This window comes from Gallus gallus, chromosome 2 (assembly GCF_016699485.2).
Source record: "Gallus gallus isolate bGalGal1 chromosome 2, bGalGal1.mat.broiler.GRCg7b, whole genome shotgun sequence".
Classification (NCBI taxonomy): Eukaryota; Metazoa; Chordata; class Aves; order Galliformes; family Phasianidae; genus Gallus; species Gallus gallus.
In genome coordinates, this window is record NC_052533.1 from 121,765,816 (window position 1) to 121,789,938 (window position 24,123).

Here is a 24,123-nt window from a genome sequence, read left to right on the forward strand (position 1 = left end):
CAGAGTACGTGTAATTAATTTTCTAAGTCTTTTCCTAAGAACACTTCCTACTAATGCCCATAACTTCTTTTGAGGTTATTCAGAATCATACAAATAGATTCTTTAGACATCACTGAATTTAAAATAGAAGTCTCCGTTATAATAAAATTTAATATGGAATAGGAAGGATCAAAACCATAGACCGTTAGGTCTTCAAAGTAAAAACTAGTCTTTGTTTTTTGTTTTTATAAGCTTTAGTACAATGGAGTTTTAGTCTCTATTTACTACCACAAAAGATACAACACATTACTACAAACAAAGTACATGTTGCGTGATGTTTATCTAAATTGCAGCAATTATGTGCTAAGACAAGCTCTTTGCATAGTTCATCTATGCACTGTTTTTACACAAAGCTTGTAGGAAAGCTATGGTTCAAGCTTCAGACACATAGGATGTTGTGTCCTCACAATACAACTCCATAATCTAAGATAGAATTCCTCCATAACATCTCTCTCTGCAGTTTTATTTACTGATCAAAAGGTCCTCCAATTCTGCAGGGTAATCATTTATCTAGATGACCTCTATTAACTTCCTTCAGAAAAATCTGGATGAAGAGGATAAAAGCAGTCATCAGATTTATAAGAGTTGAAAGCTCTTTTGTTTGCAAAGGACTGTAAATATAAGAAATGGCTTTTCATGAAAAAAATATCATAGAAATAAAGGTGAAATTGCATTTACTGAGGAAAAGGTACAGTCTTGAACTAATTTCAGTGGACCTTACCCTTGTGAGAAACATATGTTCCTTCTCCTTCAAAATTCAAATTTTACATTTTATACCTAGTGAACAAATAACAGATTCATACAGGTATGTTCTGTCTTGTAATGAAAACCAAAATAAAAATATGATAAAATACTATTTTACATTACCCTTGTCATCTGATTTCAAAAGCGCTAACCATCTCACTCACTCTTTCTTAATAAAGAGAAGCTATTCCTTTACTTAAGACTTATTATGTTTGTGCTTTCATACCTTTTCCGATGTTCCAGCTGGAACTTGCCAATCATTATGAACAGCCTGTTAAATCTCATGCTTGCAGCAACTTTCACCCAGAATTTCTGAATAAGAAGTAAATATAACTGAATTATTACAGGAACTTAACTCCTGAAATATAGGAGGACAGTACATAGCAGTGTATTCTTCATAAGCTGATTCTGTCTCCCTTAGACAAGCCTGGACGAAGCGCTTGACTGCAGAGCATATTTGGTGTGTACATGAGCTCATGTGCTTGCAATACAAATTTCTGTATGCTGTTTCACCATGCATGCACAATATCTCAGATACTGTAGAGTGTGGTTCTTTGTTTCAGCATCTGTGCTTGATGTTAGTTGATTATCAGTATATATTTCCTAAAACCCAGTTTGTTGATGCTCAAATTATATCTATCCTACTGTAAGCATACATCCTGTTCTATGCTCCCGTTAATCTAAATACTTGCTTCTGTAAAAAGCAACAAGCTATTATCTTTTATAAGCAAAATTGTTATTAAACAGTGTTATGAAAGCAAATTACTCTTGGTCATTCACAGCTTGACTACTTTTTCTGCCAATTTTATTTGCTCATTTTACATGGGATTTCAAGAAAATATTCCTTATGCTTAGAAGAGAAAATACAATTGTAACATCTGAAAAAATAAGAAAAAATGTTTTGATTTTAAATTTTAATAAAACATGTTACTTTCACATGTGTTGGCCTGAGACTTATTAGCCAGATGGGCTAAATTTACCTACCCTACAAGAAGGATCAAGAGTCTGACTTCTGCTACCATGGAAAGACAAATGGAGTTAAAATGGAGGAGGAAGAGATAAATGACTGTGAAGATCCATGAAGGATGGGCATACTGCTGGATGTGCATGTAAAAGATAAGTATATCAACTACAGTTTCCTGGAGGACCTTTTTATCCCCTTCTCCGTTAAGCATTAGCCATTGCACTGCATAGCATGCATTTCTATTTCCTTGAGAAAGAAATAATCAAAACCTAGGATTATTTTTCACTCTTGGCATGCCACACTAGGTAGCTAGTTTCCTTTCCATAAACATAAAAACTGTCATTGTTTTGTTTTGCTTTGTTTTACTGAATTGAAGAAACTGTTTTTAAAATGAAGTAGTTTTAAAATGAGTAGTTGTATTAAAATTTTCATCATAGACGTCTCAGGTACCCAGAAGTAAGCACCTTACTAAGTCTCTTCAGGAGCAGGATCACTTTTCCATTAATTCTATACAGTATATTTCTTTCCAACAAAGCAAATGAATACAGAGTTTAGCATGAGCTAAATCTGTAGCTCTATCTATTTGTAGCTTAGGGGACACTAATTTTTGTCATCTAAGAGATCTGTACTGTGGAGTTGGGTTCATTCATGTCTCTAATTTACAACTTCTTTCTTCTCTTGTCTCTTAATTGACTTTGACATGTCTTGGTGGCATTTGAGCTAGTATCTCCAACATTTAAGTGCTTCCCAAACTGCTACTTCCCCTCCAGAACTGGTACCTCTCCTCCTTAATGAGATGAATCATTAAATCAGTTTTCTGCAGAGCTATGGAGTTTAATCTTAGCTTTTAATCTGAACATCATCTGCATCTAAAAAGTTTGCTTTGGAGCACATAGAAATTAGATCAAAACATAAAACATTATGATCACTTAGATCTACATGGAAGATATGTATTAATAATTGATATAAAATAAAAATGATTAAACCAGGAGTCATACAGAAATTACATTCTAACTTTGGTTTGGCATTTCATTTTGTCATAAATTCTGCATCCTGTTAATTCTGTAATCAGCAGAGATCTGAAGTCTCCTTCATCAGGATATACTTAATGATGCCCACACGAACACCCTCACGTTTGTGGTTTAAGCAGTGCAGCTTCTGTTTTGGCCAGTCAGATGAATTTTACAAATACAATATGAAGCCGACAGATTTGGTTTTCAGGAGTTCACTAGGAATCTGACTTGTGCTTCAACTGTTTTGGCTGCACTTGCAGTGAAAACCTGTCAGGTGCAGGAACCACACTGTTGGCTTACGAAGAGCCACATTATGTTTACTTAAGGGCTGCACAGGAATTGGGAAGCTGGAGTTGGCAGGGGGAGATATATATCCAATGGCAAGGCTTCTATGCCCAGAAAAAACTGTGGTTTTTACAGAACCCTAGCCACGCTGAATGTAGCATTCGGTCTAGACCTGCCTGCCTATCCTCTCACAATGAATTCTTTGTTTGAGGTTCTCAAAGCAGCAGTGAAGAATATCTAGAAGTGGTTTTAGATTCACTCGGAAAAGAAAGACAGGAAGGTTAGAGGAGATATTATTAATCTTGCTTGTGGGTGTCTGTGTGGGCTGTTTAGTTAGTTCACTATGCAGTGTTCAGATTTTGATGAAAGTCAATGTGTGAATTCTTCGATAGGAGGGAATGGTTTACAATGAATCTCGTTTTAATGATAAATGAACCATTTTAATTCTCCATGTCAATCTCATTCTCTGTATTATCTCTTGCATCTATCTAGACAGAAGTGTCCAGCCACATCAAAATTATCATTTATACAAATAACACTGTTGTCTCATTTAGAGACACCCTAGTCACAGATAAACAGTAGAGCTTTTAACAGTGTTTAGGAAAGTATACATTTTGTAGTGGGAAAGGAAGGAAAAGGTACTTAGTTTAGTTAATTAAAAAATTCTAAGAATTTGTTAAGAAAGTTATTTTCATTTTTATGTTTTTAAGAAGATCTAAGCAGTAGAATGTTATTTTTTTTATTTTATTTTTTCCCTGTGAAACTTTTCCTTGTGTAAATGCAATCCATTATTTTGGTGAAATTTATGATGCATGAGGAAACTGAATGAAGAAAAGTCATGCTTTAAAAATCTCATGTCTTATACACTGTGCATAGGTGCTTGCAAAAGAGTGAAGCATTATTAAGAGTACTGTATATCAGTCTTTTCAAAACCATATTGAATGTGCTTGTTTATATAATCTAATCAAGTCGTAGTGGATCCTGGGAGAAAAAGCAGGTGTGCCCAAATTTTCTTCAGAGAGAGGAGAAAATAGAGAGTTGTTTGCTATCCTGGTGACAAAATAATCACATCAACAGGACAGTTGTGATCATTAACCTTTTTGCTTTTATTTCCCAGGAATAATATTCGTGGCTTTTCCAAGAAAGTGCCTATCTATGCCTCTTTCTTTTTACTGTGTTAAACTGACCACAGCTGTTGCCAGAAGATGAAAATTAATGCCCGGAAAATATCCGTTTTTACTGTTCTGTTGTTTGATGGTATGGTGATGACACCATTCAAAAATCTAGTCAAGACTGGCTGATCATTGCTTATATGAAGACAGCCGTCAAAACCTCTTGCCATGTTGCTGCTACACTAAAGTTACCCATGACTCACTCAGCCTTTCATACATGCAAGAATGGTAAATACATATCATAATGATTAAAAACTGGTAAGGCTCTTATAAGCTAGGTAGACCAAACTATGAAGTTATTTTCTACTTCATCAGAGAAGAGGCTGAGCATGCGGACCAACTGATGAGGTGGTTCCAGGAGAGTAATTTCATTACTTTTTTTTTTTTTTTCCCCAAGGGCTAGAGAGAATGCCTTATCATATAAAGCTTTAAAGAACACAGCCTACTTCCTTTATCCAGAAGTATGGCTTATAAGTTGTTTAGTAATTATTGATGGGGAAGAAAATAAGTAGGTTCTAATTATTTGGTCTAGCAAAGACAAGGCAGTTAAAAAAACAATCCAGTGTGTATGGGCAAAGCTATTCAAAAATCCAGCTAGAAATAGCTCAGAACTTTATAACCTCTTTTCCTATTTTAGTACTGAGAGAAAACAATGAGAATAATTAATGCTTGAAAAAAAATGTACTGTGAAACACAATTCGGTGCATGGAGACATATTCATTCCTATCACTGCTCCCAAACTGAGGAAGCAGTTTTTATCCTCTTGACATCTGATTGTTTTGGCACATGTATTCTGTGGTGCTTCATTTTAAAGTACATAGCACTGAAGTTGTGTAGTTCCAGTTTACTCTGCCTGCAAATGCTAGGTAAATGTATTTTCCCTCAGCTCACCAAATTATTATTATTATTATTATTATTTGGATTAGTGACATGGTTTATGTCTATCTTTTATATCCTAGAGAAAATATGCTTTGATTTTTGTTTCCCTCAAGACATAATAATATGCCATATGAGGAAATGGATCAGCATCAGTGATTTGAAGTAACATTAGTTCACAGGAACATTGGTTGTTGATTTTATATTTGAGATATGAATGAACAAAAATGATGAAACTAAACAGCTTCATACTTTGCTAATTTAATATAAACTGTTTTTTCTGCAGAACTTGCTCTTCTGTTTATAATAAGGAGGAACAAAATAAGCAAAATGATTTTTCCAAACTAGTGAGGCTCAGGTCTAGATCTGGAAGTCAATTTTGCAGCTTGACACAATCTGTAGTGTTTATTGTCAACATGATAAACAAGTTGAAAAACCCACTGTTTTTGTTAGGCAGTACTTCTCCCAGGAAAGATATTACCACATAGCAATGCAGACAGATCAGTTTCCTCATCTCAAATGCATATTGATATTGCTATTGAAAATCTAGTTGATGACTTTTTAGTGAAGTGCAATTTTTTTTTGAAATACTGCTAACTCATTTATTGATATATCCTCAATAATATTAACTTGGCTATTTTACTAATAATTCTGAATGCTTTAGCAATGTTTTGCAAGAATGTCTTGCAAAATTAAAGTAATGTTCTGTGATTGCCTATTCATTCTTAAATGTCTTTAGCTTTTGAACTGCATCATAAAAAAAAAACCAAAATACTGAGTTACAGCAGATATGTGAGTTAATGTATTTTTTCCTCAGATCGTAGATTCTTGTCAGGAGAAAAAATAACAATGATTCCATTTCAAGATTATTTGCTTCAAGCAAAATTGTTTTAGCCATGGGATCGATACTTCTATAGCGTGGAGCTGCACTCAGCCATAAATGGATCCTATGTTTGAAAGTTAATCAATCAATTAATTGAAGAATTAACAAATATCTCATATGCACTTGTTAAATGATGTATGTACTATAAACAATAGAAACCATGCCATGAAACACTGTTAAAAATTGCCTCTAGTAATTTTCTATTTAAGATGTTATCATCTACGCTATTATATATATATACAATGAAAATTTAAATTACCAGGGCTTTTAGTACATAGAGAAGCAGTGTAATGATGCTTCCTATTAGAAACTGAACAATGTTATTAAGTTATTAAGAAAATAACATTTTTAGAAGGATTATGTTTCCTTATAACTAGGCAATCCCATTAAAGTCATTAAGAAAGAGAAGACCAAATATGAACACATTTAGCTAAAACTTGTATCTTTATCCTTACGTGATATAAAAGATTTTTACTAATCTTCTCAAAGGTGCAGCTTTATATGATACTGATTGGCAGTAACTCACGGTGTTAATCATCAAGCCCTGGAAATTAAATAATAGCTACTCTGGACCAAATTCCAAGTCCAGCTGTTATAACATCATATCTCCTCTAGAAAAAAAAGTAACAGAGCACTAGGAGTGAGAAAGCAAGTTTGAGAGGAAAAATACAGTAAAGTTTAATAAAGCTATTTTATTTTACTTTGTTTTATTGTATTTATTAGTTGGGAAGACAGAACTGAGCAAATGGGAAGCTGTAGTCTCATAAGACTACCAAATCATTTTGATTAAAACAAAGAATAAAGCATTGTTCTTGATTTCATATGACTTAATATGAAAGTCTATATTTCAAAGAAAGAGTGCACAAGCTTAATAAAACACAGCACTGGATAAAAATGGAGCGACAAACAAATCTGGAATATCATCTTTTTTTGGCTTTCAGTGTACTGGAAAATGGATGACACCCACTTTGCTTTCCAAAGAATATAAAGCAAGCCTATAAACATGATTGCATATGGAAAATATGTGGTCACCAATTTACATGTGCCTAATCCAGGGAACTCAAGTGACATCACTGAGGATGCTGGTATCTTTCGAGACAAATATGTGAACATTTAACCTTATCCTGTGCAAATGTTAATGTGTATTAAAACTGCAGTGGTTTCTTCCCATTCAGGTTCTGAGCTTTGCTTGCTCATGTGGCTTTTTCTTTACCTCCTGGACCGTCTTTATTTCAACCGACAAGTTGTTGCACTTTTGTCTTTCCAATTCTTTTTCCAGTCACACCTGGGGCGAGTGAGAGAGTGGTTGTGTGGTTCTGAGCTGGCTGTCAGGGTTAAATCACAGTAAAATACAGAAATGTATCCTAGCAATATCCAAGCTAGTCATACACAGAATACAGGTCTGAGCTTGAGTGTACTTTGATAGCCAAGATTCCTAATTAATTGGGTTTCTAGCCAGCTGGGTAGTGCTAGACTGCATGACAGCAATCACAAAGCAGACACGGACTATGATAAAAAGTATTTTTTTTCATGTACAGAACTTTTTTCATTTCATCATTCTCTAAAAAGTGTTGTAAATACAGGTGAAATATTACTCATTTTCTTTTCTCTCTTTGACCAGCTCATTCACTTTTAACTAGCCTGAGTCAAGTGCAAAAGACATCCCTTACACAGAGTTCTTAATAAAACACAAATGCTATGTACTTCTTCATTATCTTCTCTAAACAGTGAACTGATGCAGAAAGGTATAGCGAAGTATAAAGGTACCCAAAAGCCTAAATAAAATATTTCAGAAAGAGAAAGATATTAATTTTTAATAATTCTCCTTCTAGTATTTTTTTCTAGAAGGTGGAAAATTGTCACTAGAAAATAAGTAGTCCAAAGTCTGCAATGATTCTTTATTATTATGCTGTCATATAAGATTTTTCTTTATCAGTGGTTGTTCAGTTCACAGTATGTGTTCAGACAGCAGTCATGCTACACTGTACATCAAGTCATTATTGTACACCTGTGGTGTCTCTTTTATGCCAAGTGATCAAAAAAGCTACAAAAACTTAATCCAAAAATTGTTTTTTGATAAAATTTTTTATTTGTTGAAATGGTACCACAGGCAACCTGAAAAAAGCTTGTGAAAAACATAATAAATTGTTTTTTTAATGTTCAAAATACTCTGAAACACAGAAAAAAAACAAACAAACACTTCGGCAGCAACCAAATGTATTCACTAATTGTTTAATTACAAGAAAAAGGAAATATGGTCTTATGGATGGTTTTATGCCCAATAATGAAGTATAATTCCCTGAGTACGTCAGCTGTTAGGGTATGGTCACAGTTTTTTTATTTTCTCAATCTGCAGTATAAGGCCAGAAGCACGTGCCCTTCCCAGGCTTCCTTTCAGGACAATTGACTAAAGGACCTTCATGTTCAGAAGATGGAATTAAGCACTGGTAAATGGGTAAATAACTCAGTCAGAAGGTTTCTTTTGTCAAAATCAAACAAATGACCCAACCAACACAGGAACCATTAGTGCTTTCTTCTGCCTGTACTTCTGAATTAAAGTCATCATGCCTGCTGGGCATGCTGAGCAAAGGCCAAGCATCCCCACCAAAGTGGACCTGTGAGAACCTGGACATCTCTGCTATGTTTCTGTGTTTAAAGGTGCTTCCAGAGGTGTTCAGAAGTTTAATGTCTAGGGTGTGGGCATCCAACCTATTGGGTTGCCTAGGCTGTATAGAATGAGGAGGAATTGTCTTGGGCCACATATGAACTATAACAGATATTGTACATAAGTAACAGAACTTCTTTTTATATATGTTTTTTAATTACAACTTAAAAAAAAAAGGGGGGGGGCAAATAAAGCATAACACTATAAAGAAAACACATATGTCTGCTTAATAACAAAAATGATGTCTTCAGAGGCACACACATATCTAGGTGGATTGCAATATTATTATTGGCAATCACTGCATTTTACTTGCTAAGTGGCCTGAGCGCATGGATAGTCCAGTACACTTGGGTTTCAATTTGACTGTGTGTGTGTGCTGCACTGTGAGAGGTGGAGTTAGCACTGCAGTGTACCCTCCCCTACACAGCATTTTACTGTCACCTATGCAGTCTGTGCTCAAAGAATGCCCAACTGACTCATGAAAAATATTGCAAACTATCACATAACAATGTTAAAAGTTTATGGATTATGTGGGGCCACATTACTGGCTGTCCAGGGCTGCACACAACCCATGGGTTGGACACATATTGGTCTAGTGTATGACGATACGTTAAATGAATTTCAGCTTAATTAATACCTCTCAGGTAGCATCAACTCTCCACCTTTTATGATATATAGAGAATTCATCTTAATGTTGCTTTGGCATGGGCTTCTGTTTATGTTTAATCATAATTAATTGAAGGTTCAGATAAAAGCACTCTACTTTCCACATATAGCTGTAGCTTGCTGTGTCACTGATGGGAGATATATGTGAGCGTATAGAAAAAAGAAAAGGTCCTGAATAATTTCTAAAGGTGAACTACAAATGAGTGACAAAAATATCAGAATAAAATAAGTACATGGGGACTAAATTGCTCAAGATCTGGTAATGAAACATGCAGCCCTTCACCTATCATATCTACTCATCTTACCCAGTTAACATATTTCTATAATCTCTCTAAAATGTACTATCAAAATTCATTATCAGTTATTTCTGTAAAAGACCATTTAAAAAATCCCTTTTACCTGCTATAAAAATATCAGTTTCCTATTTGGAAAGCATAGATTGTCAGATACTTGTTTAACAGCCTTGTTTCATGTCTTCAGTTAATTCTAGAAACAAGACCCTAAGATTCTCCTATAAACAGAAAATGTCTATAATCCACCAGCGTATAATGAAGCAAATGATTATTTCTGAAACACCTACCCTGCTAGTCAGCCCCTGAGCACTTCAACAAAGCACTCTGAGTCATCCTTATAAAGAGGTGGTGTGACAGAAGAAATGAGCCACAGGTTGGAGATCCTCAGGCAAATGCAACGCAGTGCATATGGTACATCATTACCAGTCTGATTTTAATGAAGTTTTAGAGCCTTAAATCTCACATCACAGTTGGTGCTGATATGCGTTTTACTGTTATTGCCTTTCATTTGCCAAGTAAAGATAATTGATGATCTTTACTTAGAGAACTTGTAGATTTTGGAGCTGTCTATTTTTAACAGTGATTTCTAGTTGTTTTCTTTTTTTTCCTATGTGTGTGCATGTTTTCCTTTATGCAGATTTTTTCTTGAGTCTAATGATTTTTTTAGTGTTTCTAAAATAGAATGAGTAAAAGACAAGATTCTTTACTCAACTGAACAAAATTTTTTTAATATCTCCCCTGATATCAATGGAATTAAATGTGAGGAAAGATTATACTAACTAATGGAAGAATATGACTGTTAATGAGTATGCCTTCTACAAACTCACTGGATCAAATCCATCATGCTATCACTCAGAAGACTGCATTACAACAAATGGAGGGATCCTTGGTTTTTACTTGATGTATCTCTTTAGAGATTTGAGTCCTACTTTACATACAAGCTGTTAACTCTGTGTTAATCCTTCCAGAATTGCCTTGTAAAACTTCTACCTTAAAAAAAAAAAAAAAAAAAAAAAGCAACATGACTATTCTACCATTTCAAAGCTAAGCAACATCTTCAACATTCACTGAAAATGTGTGTAGTAAAATATACATTTTCTCAATACCTAGGTAAAATTTACTAAAATATTAGGTTTATTTAGGATGAATTCTGCACTGAAAGCAGACTCAAATTAAGTGTTGCATTGCTTAACACTGCTCTGGAAAAATGCACCTATATGAGTACAACTTATGAGTTCAGTTTTTAACCAATCAATCAGGAGTGTTGATCATATGAAAGGTAATAAATAAACAAATAAAGTGTGTCCCTTTCAAAAAGGAAAAAGAAAAGGAGAGTTATCCCAGTTATGGGAGGTTTTGTTGTTTCTTTTGATGATCACAGATGCTCACCTAATGAAGCTGAATGCCCAGACCACCCCAGTGCTCCTATTTTTAACATTAATAGTCTTAGATTATTTATGCTTTGGTAATGAAATACAGTGAAAAGATTGAATCAAAACATCACTAGAGTGTAGGAATACATATATTTTTCTTCAAGCCACACTGTGGGAACAGAAACCAGTTTATATTAGGATGATGAACTACCCTTGCTAGAGAAAGATGTGATAAAGTCCTTCACAGAGAGATTACTGCAAAGTTTGTGTCTGCAAGAGATGCGTAAGACACTAGAAGCTGCTGTTAAATGATCTACAGAGGGAAAAGTATGCACTTTGGTGAGGTTAAGGACTATTGTGCCTGATACGGACATCTTCAAGAGATCATAAATTACAGGGATGAGAGAGCAGGAGATGTTGAGAGTAGTATCTTAAGGCAATCACGGACACTGTCTAGTTTCCTACTAGACAACAGTAATGTTAAAATTTTGTCCTGAAAATAAGCAGTAATATCTCCTTAGACTGAAGTGAAAAAACAGTTAGCTACCTTTCATACACCAGTAGTAACTTTAATAAATATCTCTCCTAATTTCAGAAGGTACCAGCTGACCTCCAGAGGAGACTCTATCTATGGATCGTGTGAATATCTTCTCTGACACTATATTATCAATATCTTACATTCCAAGCAGGAGTCTCCTTCCAGGAAGGAATATCCCTCCTTGGAGATATTCAGAAACCATCAGGACAGTGTCCTGGGCAACCCGCTCTAGGTATCCCTACTTGAGCAGGGGGTTGGACTAGATGACCACCAGAGGTTCCCTCCAACCTCAACCATTCTGTAATTCTATGATCTTATGCAAACATTGAAGCTTCTGTGTTGAAAGGAGAAGAATATTTAAGATACGATTATTTCAGCTTACTGCTCATAATTCAGTGCTATGAGTCGGTCGACTGAGGGCACTGTGCAAGCAGGCACTTGTCAAGCTGAATTCATCTTTCTGAGACTGATTTTTCTTGCAGAAGGCACTACATTGAAAATGGTGGCAGCTCAGGAGGGTGAACATGTGGTAACAGAGTGAGCCAACTGAAGTTGTACTCAGAGTGAATAATTGAACTCTTATTCTCAGAGAAAAGAGACTATTGCACTGATCCACTTCCCAGTCATCTGTGGCTGTGATTTACATCCTTACTACTAGGATGACTCATGGACCTGTACAGAAAATATTTACTGAACAGCCCACTAGCAGATGATGATGTGGGCAGAAAGGAGAGCCATGTGAAACAGAGATCAGAGTAACTGAATTTCATTTGCATGGTGACCTTGTACCTCTCTGCTCTATGCAGATATTTTTTTTTTCTTTAAAGATAATATAAAATGCAGGAAAAAAAAAAAAAAAAAAGGAAAATCAAAAAAGAAAAAGTACTTTATCTTTAAATAGCATAAACACAGTAAAATGATGTATCACATTAACTAAAACAGAAGGCAAAGTAAATCCCAGGCAGATAGCCACTGAACATTATAGCCTATAGCTAGCAGCTAATAGGTAGCTAGCCAGAGGCTATCTGCAAGCCTGGAGGGGAAAATAAGCGGGCAATTCCCATCCAGTGTGTTTGTGCTCAAGTACTTGCTTCACAGACTGACTCATCAGCTATGGCTTTTTGGTGCAGTGTTAGTCCACAGGACTTGTTCACAGCTGCAGCAAGCCAGTGATCTACCTTTTCAAATAAGTTCCTTCAAGTCCTGGAATGAAGCTCAAAGAAAACCTTGAGGAAATCAGGACTTCTGTTGCAGTGTGTTTATGGAAAATTTTCTTTAATTCTTCAAATAAGGGAGTGATTCTACTCAATCAAATTACAAGCAAAAATCTGGGGCTATCGTTTCAGATTCAAGATTTGAAAAAAAAAAAAAAGACATTTCAGTAAGGAATTGTTTAGGTTAACTAGTCTGATTGACAGAACAACTGACAATGTGGGAAGATCACTCTGTATACTATTAGTGAGGCCACAGAATTTTACAATATTTACAAAAGGGAAATGGTGTCCCACATAAAATTTACCTTACATAGTCCTGAAAGAGTTTGTGTATTCATGCAGCAAAGTCAGGCACTGAAAGAAAATATTTGCTAGCATCCTAGAAGAGCTTTTAGCTGCACTGGTTTGATTCTGTTTACCAGTTAATTTACCCTTGTCTTTAAGCAGAGACAATTATTCAGACCATGTTACTAGTATTACATGTGGCTTCCATTTTCTGAGCTTGATGTTGCTGAGTTGTTCCAGGAATCTCCACTGTTTGCATCTGAAACCTTATTGTCTGAGAAAGCCAACACATTTATTTGACAGTTTCAGTCCTATGTCTGGCTTAGTTTCTTTTGTTGACCTGTCTGCACTGTGGAAAAATGCCACACCCTTTTTTTGGGGGTTCACATTTTCTTATAAACTTTCCACATGGATAATAAAACTTAGAGCTAATCCAAATGGAAAGGAGAGCATCTGTCCCTAGACCCAGGCTGTAAATGAGGGGTTACTGGAATTTAAAACCTCTATGGCTCTGCATTTTGTCATTTTTAGAGTACTGTCCCCTCCATACCAATGATTCTGAAATCAGAGAGAGATACATCAGGAACTGGAACTAAACTGTTTCTTGCTCAAGATATCCACAGAAGTTACCAAAACATTCATTAAGGAATTCTCCACAGTACAGTTGTTTAATTGGAGACTCTGGGATTTATTTCAGGTCCAAGATCTGTCTGATGCCAAAGTAAAGATTAAAATCCCAGGCATCCCTGCTCAGTACTCTCTTGTTTTGTCAAGCCAGTGAAACATACCTCACTTTCCATGATTAGGTGTGAAAGTTGGAAATTAGCTTTCCTAGCTCTCTAGGGGAATTTGAAATACTAATACATCAGGATTGGTATAGTGAAAAAGAAAACTTCTGGCACTGACACACACGAGCAGTTATTTACTGGTGTAAACAATAAATCTGTACAAGAATGAGACTTTAGTTCAATACAGTTTCTAGATGAACATCACAAATGTAGTTCCAAACTTACAGCTCTGGTCACCAAAATATTTCTGCCTTTACAGTGAAATGTGGCTGTGCACATAAAAATGATACGTTAGACAATGGACCCTGGCACTGAGTAATGGCAGAGAGCTTCTTAATTGTGGTATTTGTCTCCCGCTTTCAGTACAGGGTGGTTTTTATTTTTTCCCTTGATCAATTGAACATTTGGTTTCTTATTGATGTCAGTCTTTGCTCAGTGTGTATAGACACACAGACAAATTTTTTATGCCCCTGCAGAAGCATGTTAGAACCCAAATGCAAATCTTCGGGAAGTTACCTGGTGCTGGGATGGGCAACATGTCAATGGAAAGTTCCACCTGTATAGAATCTCAGTCCAGTATTAAAAAACTGCAGAATAGGACTTCATGAAATTCATTTTTAAAAAGCTTATTACAATCAAGGAAAAAATGTGGCAACTTTACAGTTACCAAATTCCTGCTGTATTTAATTTATTTTCTTGCTGCATAGAACACAACAGCAAGAGTGCCATACGTATAAGCAACTATCTGATGAAATTCTTCATCATATTAGAAATGACAAAAAAGTAGAAAATGAGTCAGGAAAAATATCTTTGAAAGTATTATTTCTTAAAAAAATCATGAAGACACTGTCAAGCATATTTCAGTAAGCAGTAAATGAACCCTGCTTGCACTATAAATCATTAATGTTTAATCACCAGCCAATGCTTCAACAAGCTCACTGGCATGGAAACTCCAAGATACTCAAAGGATAGTTCTAGCAAATCTGGCATGCATGGTTGGCTTGTGTGCTTAATTACTGTTTATGCATTGGCAGTATCCAAGCAGTTGTATGTAATAAATAGAACACTGTCACACTGTCCAGATGGTTTTAGATTCAAGGCCTAGGGAGTATGTTTGAAGATTACAGGCCTGATTTACTAACAGTTCACACCAGCTCAATTGCTGAAAATCATGCTAATAGCATACGTTTCAGCGATTGCATCAATGCAGAAATAAATATACTATTAATGACTATTTAGAAACACATTTTATCTTCTATTTATCCACTCCTGAGAGGAGATAGAATAATTCTCTGTTTTGAGGCATGAAACAGCTTTATTTCTGCAGTGTCCAGTTGGTTTGGGAGAAATTTGCTTTTTTACACAGAACAAAGGAGTGCCAAGCAGAAATAATCCAAGCTATCATTGAAAATGATAGTTTATGTATTAGAATCAGTATAGCTGCTTTAGTGTGGTTATCTGCCTTAATTAATTTACACTGACAAGAATTAGGGTCAGAATTACTTGTCAGCAAATTAAGAATGAAATCATAAATTGTTTCAGCCTTCACCGTACATACAAAAAATATACTATTATTTTCTAGCTAATAAAAAAATGGGAAATTAATAAGTTTATTAAGAACTGCTGTCTTTCTCATCCCAAAAATGAACATGTAACTTGTCCCCAGCTTATTAAATTACTTTAAGTATTTTTTTGGGGGGGAGGGGAGGGGGGGGGGAGGAAGTGGAAGAAGAGAGGTAATAGGCAAGGAGAGAAATTGGGAGGAAAGATTTAGAGAGGAGAGGTAGTTTTATTAAATAAATTTATGCTTACATATACTCCCATGGACCAAGGATAAGTTAAATACAAAATTGAGTTTTTATCTGTTGAGAAAGTATTGTTATCTCTCATTTTTCGTATGAATGACCTATCTGGAAAATTATAGGACGATCAGGATAAAAGTGAAAATGAAGATGGACTTAATTCCCTCTAAAAGAATAGAACATTAAGTGTGATATTCTTCTTTGCAGCATGTGGGGAGAAAAAGAAGAATATGTCAGGATCAGGTGACCAGATGGATCACATGGATATAGTAACAATAAGAGAATTGAACCTGCCCTTATGTAAAAGATAGTGAATTTTCCTGTTTGTGTGGGTAAGAAATATTACTGCCAATTGATATATTGACTCAGTGAACAGGATTATAACAGGAAATTTGTTTTTGATTGAAAAGAAGGTTATCTGAAAAATAAATTAGCAACCATATTTGGTAGCCCTCCGTCATGTTTCACTGTTTTATGCCTTGTTGATCAAGAAGATGCTGTTCTGTAACTTCTTACTCATCATAGAACTACCTGGAATACTACAGACTTATATGCAAAATAATACTTTGGATAATAAAAATTTAGACCTTAACTGAGTAATTAAATTCATTCTGCATTATATGTAATAATAATAATTATTATTATTGTTATTATATAAAATAATCCTCATCTGCTTGACCAGCTCATTTTATGTTAAAACAACTGTCTGAAATAGAAGGGTAACTGCATCATCATTGATTGCAAAAGGACTTCAGGAAATTAGTTCAGATGTTGATGGCCACAAAGAAAAGATGGTAAAAGTGAGAGTTACAGGTCTATTGCCTACACTAAAATACAGCCCAAATAAATAATTGTCCCATTAACCTAGAAGCCACCTTTGTTTAAATTAATGACATACTACTTCTGCATCACTTCTGCTTATGGGGAACTGGAGTACAAAATGAAGAAGCGCCTTCCTTTTTTAGATCTTGATCTTGATACAGTAATAGTATTCAAAGACCTCCTATCACACACCAATATATCCTTCAAAAATGCCATTATAATTTATCTTTTTTTTTTTCCTTTTAAATTAGTGTTGCAAAAGGAAAAAAAATAAGAAATTATTTGTATTTAGTCATGTGGAAGTTTCACAGTTGACCACAGAGGATTATATCTCTTTTCCTAGACTGGCCCTGGCTGTTTATAGTTTGTTTGAAGCATGGTGGGGATAAAGACATGCTACAAAAAATATTATTTTTAAACAATGCCATCAGCATTAAAAAAATATCTTTAAATATATCACATGAAACGGCTTGACCAGTGGGACAGGTAGGAGGGAAAGGATCCAAGCCTTAAAGGTGAATTGGCTCCAGCAGTTTAACTAGCTCTCACTTTAGGTGAAAAGGTATTTCCTCTGTTGGCTGGATTTTCAAAGGGCAGCCATGTATACAGATCTTTAAACTGAAGCACCATTTATTTTCTCAGGCACAAGGCACCAAATAACAGTACTTAAAGATGTTACTGAAATATACTTTCTTAAAGGATCTGTCTAGAGGTTGTCATTTCTTTACATTTTTATCTTATGTTTTGATAAGGTGTATCACAAGTCCAATGTATTCTTGTTTCCTTGTGACACTGTGCTTTTATTACCAAGAGAGGCTGATGAGATTGTTGTATAAGGGTTGTCATGAGGATGTAATAGAAAATATCTTTCTGGCTCTCCTTCTGTATTTATGGAACAGTTTTAAACAGTTGGAAAGGAAAGCTTTAAAACTGCTTTACTAAAAAAAAAATAAAAAAAGGTTTTTTTTAATAGTTAATGGTGGTGTAGTAATACACTCAAGAGCAGAAATAGATCATATGGCATTCTCAAACCAGCAGTTTTATTAAGTAATGACCTAGAAATATTGACATTTATAAAACAGAAAATACCACCAACTAAAGTTGTACATTTATCTCCTTTCACTCTTTCCTTCAAATGAAGTTACACAGGAGTAGTATCCAAAGGGCTATCTATTGCAAAAGCTATAAATGCTGCAATAACAAAGTTAATAGGATAATTCTAAGCTGTCATTCTGAAATACCAATTAAAGCAATTGTTAAACTGAAATGGTTGTGTCTGTTTATACGGTATAAATTTAAAGACAATTCTACATAAACACATTAAGAACTGTATTTCAGTGGCATTATAGCCTTCCAAGGAACAGAAAACTGATAACTAGAAACTGATAGATAAATTTAGCATTGCTCAGACTCACAGAAACAAATTAAAATGAAATGCAAGTATAAAATCTCATTTCCTACAGACCTGTGAAATTTTAGCATATGTATTGCTTTTGAAGAACTGAAACCTATTCATAAAGTTCGTGCAGAAACAGTTTTACAATACTATGGTTAGAGAGTTAGGCATGATAAGCATATAAGAAGTGACAGGGAAAATGAACTGCTTGATCAGTCAAAAGTATGAGGAATCAAAAAGAGGTTTTAGGGCTTTAATTCGTGACTCAAAAGAAGGTACAATATCCCAGAGATTTGGACTTTCAGTACTTAAAAATTACGCAGCTGTAATCAATGGGAGACAGTCCTAGAATGAATATAGAAGCAGTATCAATTCTTGTGCAAATTATAATTTATTTTGTTCCGTAACTAAAAAGAAATTCAGGGTTAGCAAGGTTCATTTTCTGAAGTTCAGTGGAACAGTGGTGTCATCTTTTTTCTGCTCTTGTATATGGTGCTATCTCCTCCCCAAATGACTCTATCAGACAGATGGAAATTCACCAACAGACAGATCATAATACACTACTTCCTTACGTGTTGAATACTGATGTTCCTTGGCTGCTTCTCCTCTCCTACAGCAGGCTGCAAACACCAGGAATAATTCTCCTATCACAGGCTGCAGCTGTCACAATGAAACTAGCATGGTGGCTGAAGTAATCTCCATGAGCTTTAAGACTTTCTTTCTTCCTGAAAAACAAACATCAAGCTGCGAATGCCTGAGTCACAATTTGGTTACTGTTATGCTATTTGGGTTGTTTGGCCATCTACATACTGCCTTTACTTAAAGTAAATAGAATCAGATGCAATTTACCCTTGAGAAACATTTCTGCTATTCACATAGCCTGCATCAATCTCAGCTTTAAAATCTGTTTATAGCAATAGACTTTAATTTTAAGTTCTATGTTAACACAGTGAGAAAAAAAGGTGCAGAAGGAGCATAAGTATGGCTGTCTACATTGGCAACAGGCAAGCATAATACGCATGGTGCATAATATTCAAGAATACAGATGGCATCCAGGATGACAGTAAGTTGTGTGCACATGCAGCTGTCCTTTGCTGAGTTGAACACCAGACAACATGATTACACAGTAATCAGCAATATACATTCTTTTCTTCAAGGTAAAATTAGAAATCAAAATTAGCCAAGAGAAATTTACCACACTGTGCATGGTTTAATCCACAGAAAATCCATTTTGAAGTATGTTACACAGTTTACGTAATTTAGTTATACCTGTAAACTTATCACATTTTCTGACAAACAATATCAAATTTTCCTAGGAAATGTAACAAAAGATAGCATAAATCTTGTTTTCTCACTCACATAAAGTTAATATAATGTAAAAGTTATGCTTTTACAGTGCAATGAAAAAAAAGTTTGGAACAAAATCATAGAATCACACAGACATAAAATCATAGAATCACAGAATCATGGAATCATAGAAAATACTTTCTATGTTGGATGGGATTGTAAAGATTATCTAGCCCTACACTAGGCAGGTTACCCAGATTGGCAGCTTGGCTTTTAACACTGCCAGGGATGGGGCATCCACAGTTTCTTAGGGCAACCTGTTCCAGTGTCTTACCATCCTCATACTAAAGAATTTCAAATCAATGTCTAATCTAAATCTACCCTCTTAGTTTAAAACTGTTGCCTTTTGTCCTATTGCTTTTGTCTGCCATGATGACTAGGGCTTGCGAACACGAGGCTGCTCCTACCTGTATAAATTTCCATATATCTATTAAGATAATACATTTTAATATACTGGAAGATATCTGAGTCTTGGAAGTTATCAGAAACGACGTATGAGCTGAAGAAATGACAGTATGTATTCCACAGGGAGTGTTTAAGTCTTAGGGAGAAGAACACTTCCTAGAATATGAGCAAGCATTAGTAAATGCATCATTCAAATACAAATTACGCTAAAAACAATTCTATTAGCTAAAACACTATTATACTGTATCATAAATTCAAAATAAATAATAATTAAAAAAATCTCAGCTTGTATTCATGTAAATATTTTTCTACGTGTGGGAATTTGCAATTACATCCAGGCGCAGATGAGCTGCAAAATCAAGGCCTAAAATGACTTGATTCATTCAGTCTGAGTGGCTACAGATAAATGAAAATCTAACAGTAAAAAAAAAAGACAAATAATGGATTAGCTCTAGTCTTTGCTCTATTCTCCTTGAAGTAATAATAATATTTTCTGCAATATTGCACTCTTTCTTTTCAAAACCCTTAGAAGGATTGACTGAAACTATCTCATGGTCTCCCCTATTGTAGCATCCTATAGTATCCACCTTCCATAGCATCCCAGGGCTACTTCATTAGCAGAGACAGACTGCACAGTAGTGCACAGCACAGAAATGCTCAGCAGTCTCAGGAATGACTTTGAGCAGTCTGATTGTGAGCAGCAGTGGCACAAAGCAGTAGGCAAAGCATATTCCTCTAGACAGGCTTCCCAGAATAGCATCGACAAGCCAGCTGAAGTTCAGTACCATTGGAGAAGAGGTAGAAAATGTAAGATGAAAATAACCTGCCTTCTCATTTTGAATGAAATACTGAAATATTTTAAGTCTGTCACATGTATTAGGTAGCATATAACATTCTAATTGGATACACATTTTAGTACTGGAAGCACCACGCACATGATTCACATCTCTGTCCTTTTTACAAATGGTGGGAAATGATTTAGCATGCTCATCTAAGGTTCTCTCTAGTTAAAAGCAGTGTAAGACATACAGTATTTCATTCTTAACTCTCTCCCTCAAACACACAAAAAAATATTATATTTTTCCTTATTTATTTCTGACTGACCATGTAGTAGCTGTGTAGTTCACCAGTATGCCAGCGTGGAAATGTAAATAATAATAACATGAAAGAAAATAAAATGTTCCAGAAATCTAGAGATTCTTGAGAAATTAGATGTGGAAGTTCCATGTTTCTCTTCTGAAAGCTGAACATATTCTTCTTTACTGCAATACAGAAGTTCACAAGTCATTTCTGTTCTCAGGAATCCTTTTCCTGGAAAATTGCTTATCTCTTCCTATAGAATTTGACAGAGTGATTTCTCTGAATACGAACTAATAATATGGTTCCCCAGAATTACAGTTTTTAACAAATATCTCTTGATTGACATTCAATTGCAAGAAATGTCCAGCTTTCAGGCAGCAGAGTTACAGACATTGTTCCCTTCAGCAAACCCATAATGTATATTCAGTAGATTTTTAAATAATACTGTGACCGCACGTGTTAATTTTTTAGATTTTGAAATAAGAAAATAAAAATTCAGTCTTGTAAACAAGGCACAGAATCTCAGTAAAAACCAAGCAAAATAAGAAACATTTTCAGTATGGCTCAAGATGATAACTTTCCAAAGTGGTTATTTTTAATTGATTTGGACAAATCCGCTTCCAACTAGCTGAAATACATAAAACTACAGTTATGTTTTTACACATTTAATTGTAAGAATGAAGGTTGAATATTTTCAAATGTTGTGCAGTTGTACTCTTAGACAACAGATGTGGGCCAAAGTACCTGAAACACTAAACGTTCCCAGGAAACTGAAGTTCTCTATAACTTTGGATGCTTCAGTTTCAGTCATCTAATGCCAGAACCATCATGAATGACAGGATGTGAAATGCCAATAAAGGGCACAATGACAAATCCAGACATAAAAAAAAAAAAAAAGCTCCACTTTCATAAAAATAAAATGTAGTTATAATGAAGAATGTGAAGCTGTTTTAAAATGGCTCAGTGAAAGCTCTGTATTTAACTAAAATATGAATATATTTGATATGTACTTGATATAATGCTAAATATGTCCTCAACAAGTTTGAATAAAGTATTTGAACAAAACGTCTGGAATTCAGAGGAAAAAAAATGCATGATTAGTTAACACCAACAAGTTGGAACACCTATCTATACTTTATGTAAAATGCATATGAGCTTTGAGTTTTCCCAAATTAGCAAGTTAAGAAGAGAGACTACTAAAAATAAAAAACATAAGCTTGTTTTGCAAAACAGAAAATTTACAAGTAAATGACTAAATCATCATTTTTCCGTATATTCTTCAATCCTCCTCTGTAAAATTAAAAAGCATGGAATTCTTTTTGCGAATATGTGTACTAGCTCTCCTTACCTTCTGCCACAGAAGAAACTGTGGGTAACTTGAAGAGAGTAAAAGTGAAAATGTTCATAAATACAATAGCATTACAATAGAAATAGTATAATTCAGAGGTGCTTTGTTTTTAATAAAGATCTGAACTTCTGGATTGTTTGTTAGAAGTCATAGACAACACCTCATCTAAGAGGCAATGAAGTGCATTATGTTGCTCCTGTTGCTGGCTACTAAAACTAAACAAATGGAAGCCAGACATATAGGGTGTTCATTTATAACATGAAGGGTCATTCATACTTGCCACAAATCTGGAGGTACTTTCACTTAATTTTACGCACACAACTGTCTGAGTATGGCATTAACAAAAACAATCTTAGAATAAATATTTACTGTATTATTTTTTCACTGGAAGTGTGTATATTCTATCAAAGGTTAAAACGCAATTGTTCCTTACTGTGCTTTCCCAAAGATTTCCTTAGTAATAGCATTTGCTGCCCAGTTCTCTGGCACAAAGATTTTTATCAACCCTATTCATACTCAATATCTTAAAGAAAGAGACAGATGCTAATATTTGAACTAAGATGGGTGCTAACACAGCCACTAAATTTAAGACTGGTTTAAGATTAGGGGATGTAGCAAGTTTCCAATGTCTCAAAAGTCAAAGAAAGATCTTTGTTGATATCCATGACTTAGCACTGTGCTCCCTAGGAAACAAGAGCATAGAGGAAAGCCCAGACAATAAGGCCTATGGATTCACTTGACTTATTAGGCGGGTAGTCTAAGCTCCCTTTTATCACCAAAAATGGAGAGATGCATTTTCAGAGCACAACTTGATAGACGGATTTTAAAGCTCTTCCACAAAATTTTATGAGGTGTGCCTATGACTCCACTGGCTCTATTAGTGGGATTTCTGTTAGCTGTAGCAGGAGGCTGTGACAATTGGTTCAGAATGGGAGTCCCTGTATAATCAAGTGAATTTCTGATCATCTGAGAAATGAACACAGGATTCTTCTGACAGGTCATGAGGACTTACATATTATTCCTCAGCTTATCTACTACTGTTCCTCTCAATATATGTCCCCAGCTGTAAATTAGCTTGACTGGTTGTTATGCATTTTTTCAAAGTTTTTTTTTGTTTTGTTTTGTTTTTTTTTTTTTTTTTTTCTGGTATGTCAGAAAAATGGATTGGAAGTCTTTTTCAGAGATTTTCTATCTCTGTGGTATTGCCCTTCCTGGATACCCGATGACCCATGCATCGGGTTCTTGCATCACAAACACTGTAATCCTGAAAAGAAAAGAAAAGAAAATATACTCTGTACAGTCACACAAAAAATGTTCTGTCCTTGTGATGTTGCGTTCATATGTGTCATGCAAAAAATATTTTTCCTTGTGATCTTACATTGAAAGGAAGTTTCCATAAATTTACATTATATTAACATAATTTCACTTAGAAATTGATGTTATGTTTCCATTTTCTAACAGAAATTCTAGCTTTGTGGTGAGTTGAAATGACACAGAAGAACCATAAGCTTTTACTGACTTTGTGTTGTTCTTCGATGGAGATCACTTCCAAACTCCACAGACCCACTGTACATTATCAATAGATTTGTAGTGATTACTGTGTTGCTATTCCATTTTAAACATTAAGTAATGCAATAAATGAAATTATTTACTGAAGAAAGGTGGGAAACATGTTGCCACATAGAAAATATCCAACAGGTTCCAGCTACACAGATAATTTTTAATGGTAAAATAAAATCTCATACAAAAAAGATGAAGAAAATCAAAGAAGCAGGAATGTACTAGCAATCATAATTCTCGAAGGAAATTGATATATATTTATAAGACACGTTTTGCTTTGTGTAAGGAACGCTTGCTGGATGAAAGTAAATAACTGAACATTTAAGAATTTTTAAATTAAGCTATGAGATGAAAAGCAGTTTAACAGTTCAAAGATTCTTAATGAGTAATACATACTTCTGGAATAATATCAACTCCAAAGTTACTAAAAGCTATTATCAACAGATATGGCAAATCTGTTGCAGACAAAGCACAGATGCTGTATAAAAATCATGCTCGTGATTTATGCAGCAGCTCTATTTGCATAAAACTGAGCAAAAATTGAACAGAATTTGAAGATTTATTT

General features: G+C 34.8%; 1 long non-coding RNA gene across 4 annotated transcripts in view; it reads right to left on the reverse strand.

Annotated features, from left to right (window-relative positions):
- Positions 1–1,006: 1,006 nt before the first annotated feature.
- Positions 1,007–24,123, reverse strand: part of LOC112531878 — a 42,949-nt gene continuing 19,832 nt past the window's right edge. For 3 of the 4 annotated variants that reach the window (XR_006937234.1, XR_005857485.1, XR_005857486.1), the window contains one exon: positions 17,535–18,543. This is a non-coding gene — a long non-coding RNA (uncharacterized LOC112531878). Of the gene's footprint in view, positions 1,096–17,534; positions 18,544–24,123 lie in introns of those variants that run through there. The other variant, XR_006937233.1, reaches the window with a different exon arrangement.